This window comes from Rattus rattus, chromosome 2, assembly GCF_011064425.1.
Source record: "Rattus rattus isolate New Zealand chromosome 2, Rrattus_CSIRO_v1, whole genome shotgun sequence".
NCBI classification, from domain to species: Eukaryota; Metazoa; Chordata; class Mammalia; order Rodentia; family Muridae; genus Rattus; species Rattus rattus.
The window spans coordinates 156,861,589-156,865,877 of NC_046155.1; positions in this window are offsets into that span (position 1 = coordinate 156,861,589).

Consider the following 4,289-nt stretch of genomic DNA (forward strand, 5'->3'; position numbering starts at 1 on the left):
AAAGTTCGCTGCACCCATAAAACAAAAGAAACAATCATACACACTATAGAGTGAAAGTCTCCCCATGCCCAATCACATCATGCTAGATATATGAGGAATATACCAATGACAAACATGAGCAGGCACAGCAGCAACAAGAAGTAATCTGAAGATGAAGCCCCTTGGGCTGGGTCTAACTGGGATACATCCATCACAGCTGTGCAAAGCAATGGAACATCTCACTTGCTTATTGAAGTTCTTCCTGAATGGCATCTGCCATTTTTTCTTAAAATTTTCAAAGTAGTCTTTACTATCTACTATATACTCAATCCATATGATAATGTATGCTACAAAATTTCATATAGCATGCATGTTAATATTTAATTTTGAAGTCATTAAACATTCTGACAACATATTTTTTCTTTGTCTTTTTTTTTCCAGAGCTGGGGACAGAACCCAGGGCCTTGTGCTTGCTAGGCAAGCGCTCTACTACTGAGCTAAATCCCCAACCCCCTGACAACATATTTGAAAAGTATATGGATGAGGAAATTATTTAGTGAGTAAAGCACTTGTTACATAATGTGACAGTCAGAATTCAGATTTCCAGAAGTCATATAAAATTGTATGCTTACGGGTTGGGGATTTAGCTCAGTGGTGAAGCGCTTACCTAAAAGCTAGAGCCTAGATTCGACCTCTCAACTCATGTATGCTACAATTCCAGAAGTCTTATGGCAAGGTAAAATGTGGAGATGAAGAGATCTATGAAAGTTGTTGGTGCCTGGCCTGATGTATGTAATGATTACTTCAGAAGTTCTTCTAAAAAGATAAAAAGGTAAACAAGACCCAGTGACCAATATTCTCTCTGACTTGTGACAAACACACCCCATGCTTCCTAATGCAAACACCCACACTCATGCCTTTCCACATACCGCACATCGCTGCTACACACACACACAACACAAACACACACACACACACACACACACACACACACACACACACACATTCATAAGAAAGCTCTTGGTATATGAGTATAGAATATAAAAACATATATCTGAGCTACTAGGAAAAGTGATCCAGAAGACAATGAGAATATTCTTTGCATGTAAATTTTCATAATTATACTACGTTTCATCAATCATGAATTTTAGATAAAATTGAATCACAAAATTTTAATGTTGATGAAAAACAATGAATACATGATGATTGATCATGATTTTTATAGTATTCATTTACAGAAAACATTACCTAACTAAATAATGATATAAACTCCAACACCTAAAGGGCAAAAATATGTCCTTGCATAGTACAATTTTAGGAAGTAAGTGTTTCAAAAACCATTTCTTTCCTAAATGGATATTTATTTACATTTCTCTTCATCTTTATTAACTTCAGTATTACTTATTTACATTTCACTTGTTATTCCCATTCCAGGTTTCAGGCCAAAAATACCACTAACCCTTCACCTCCACTTCTCTATGAGTGTTCCCCCTCCACCGTCCTTCGAATTACGCCCTTCCCCCAACAATCACGTTCACTGGGAGTTCAGTCTTTATTAACATGAGTATTTCTTATTTATATTTCAATTGTTATTCTCCTTCCCGGTTTCCGGCCCAACATCCCCCTAACCGCTTCCTCTCCCCTTCTCTATGGGCCTCCCCTCCCCATCCTCCCCCCATTACCACCCTCCCCCAAAAATCACATTCACTGCAGGTTCAGTCTTGGCAGGACCAAGGGCTTCTCCTTCCACTGGTGCTCTTAGTAGGCTATTCATTGCCACATATGCAATGAGTCCAGTCCAATCAATGTAGAGTCTTTGGTTGATGGCTTACTCCTAGAAGCTCTAGTTGGTTTGTGTCATTTTTTTGTTCATGCATGGGGTCTCAAGCCCTTCAAGTTCTTTCAGTCTTTCTAAGATTACGTTCAGCGAGGGTCCCGTTCTCAGTTCCAGTGGATTTAATGATGGCGTTAGCCTATGTGTTACCCGTATTCTGGCTGTGTCTCAGGAGAGGTCTACATCAGTTCTGTCAAACTCACTTCTTTCCTTCATGATCTTATCTAGTTTGGTGGCTGTATGTCTATGGGCAACATGGGGCCAGGCTCTGAATGGGTGTTCCTTCAGCCTCTGTTCTAAACTTTGCCTTCCTATTCCCTCCCAAGGGTATTCTTGTTCCCCTTTTAAAGAAAGAATGAAGCATTCACATTTTGGTCATCCTTCTTGAGTTTCATGTGTTCTGTGCATTTAGGGTAATTAGAGCACTTGGGCTAATATCCACTTATCAATGAGTGCATACCATGTGTGTTTTTCTGTGATTGGGTTACCTCAGTCAGGATGATATTTTCCAGTTCCATCCATTTGCCTATGAATTTCATGAAGTCATTGTTTTTGATAGCTGAGTAGTATTCCATTGTGTAGATGTACCCCATTTTCTGCACCCATTCCTCTGTTGAAGGGCATCTGGGTTCTTTCCAGCTTCTGGCTATTATAAATAAGGCTGCGATGAACATAGTGGAGCACGTGTCTTTTTTATATGTTGGGGCATCTTTTGGGTATATGCCCAAGAGAGGTATAGCTGGATCCTCAGGCAGTTCAATGTCCAATTTTCTGAGAACCTCAGACTGATTTCAGAATGGTTGCAGCAGTCTGCAACCCCACCAACAATGGAGGAGTGTTCCCCTTTCTCCACATCCTCGCCAGCATTTGCTGTCACCTGAGTTTTTGATCTTAGCCATTCTCACTGGTGTGAGGTGGAATCTCAGGGTTGTTTTGATTTGCATTTCCCTTATGACTAAAGACGTTGAACATTTTGTTAGGTACTTCTCAGCCATTAGGCATTCCTCAGCTGTGAATTCTTTGTTTAGCTCTGAACCCCATTCTTAATAGGGTTATTTGTCTCCCTGCAGTCTAACTTCGTGGGTTCTTTGTAAATTTTGGATATAAGCCCTCTGTCAGTTGTAGGATTGGTAAAGATCTTTTCCCAATCTGTTGGTTGCCATTTTGTCCTAACAGTGTGCTTTGCCTTACAGAAGCTTTGCAGTTTTATGAGATCCCATTTGTTGATTCTTGATCTTAGAGCATAAACCATTGGTGTTTTGTTCAGGAAATTTTCTCCAGTGCCCATGTGTTCTTCCCCACTCTTTCTTCTATTAGTTTGAGTGTATCTGGTTTGATGTGGAGGTCCTTGAACCAATTGGATTTAAGCTTTGTACAGGGTGATAAGCATGGATCGATCTGCATTCTTCTACATGTTGACCTCTAGTTGAACCAGCACCATTTGCTGAAAATGCTATCTTTTTTCCATTGGATGGTTTTGGCTCCTTTGTCAAAAATCAAGTGACCATAGGTGTGTGGGTTCATTTCTGGGTCTTCAATTCTATTCCATTGGTCTATTTGTCTGTCTCTGTACCAATACCATGCAGTTTTTATCACTATTGCTCTGTAATACTGCTTGAGTTCAGGGAGAGTGATTCCCCCTGAAGTCCTTGTATTGTTGAGGATAGTTTTAGCTGGGTTTTTTGTTATTCCAGATGAATTTGCAAATTGTTCTGTCTAACTCTTTGAAGAATTGGTTGGTATTTTGATGGGGATTGCATTGAATCTGTAAATCTCTTTTTGGTAAAATGGCCATTTTTTACTATTAATCCTGCCAATCCATGAGCATGGAGATCTTTCATCTTCTGAGGTCTTCTTCAATTTCTTTCTTCAGAGTCTTGAAGTTCTTATTGGCACAGATCTTTCACTTGCTTGGTTAAAGTCACACCGAGGTATTTTATATTATTTGGGACTAAAATGAAGGTGTTGTTTCCCTAATTTCTTTCTCGGCTTGTTTCTCTTTTGTGTAGAATAAGACTACTGATTTATTTGAGTTAATTTTATTTCCAGACTTTGCTAAAGTGTTTATCAGGTTTAGTTTTCTCTGGTGGAACTTTTGGGATCATTTAATATACTATCATTATCATCTGCAAATAGTGATATTTTGACTTCCTCTTTTTCGATCTGTATCCCCTTGACCTCCTTTTGTTGTCTGATTGCTCTGGCTAGAACTTCAAGAACTATATTGAGTAAGTAGGGGGAGATGGGCAGCCTTGTCTAGTCCCTGATTTTAGTGGGATTGCTTCAAGTTTCTCTCCATTTGGTTTAATATTAGCTACTGGTTTGCTGTATATGGACTTTTACTATGTTTAGGTATGGGCCTTGAATTCCTATTCTTTCCAGGACTTTTTATCATGAAGGGGTGTTGAATTTTGTCAAATGCTTTCTCAGCATCTAATGAAATAATCATGTGAGTTTTTATCTTTCCAGTTGTTTA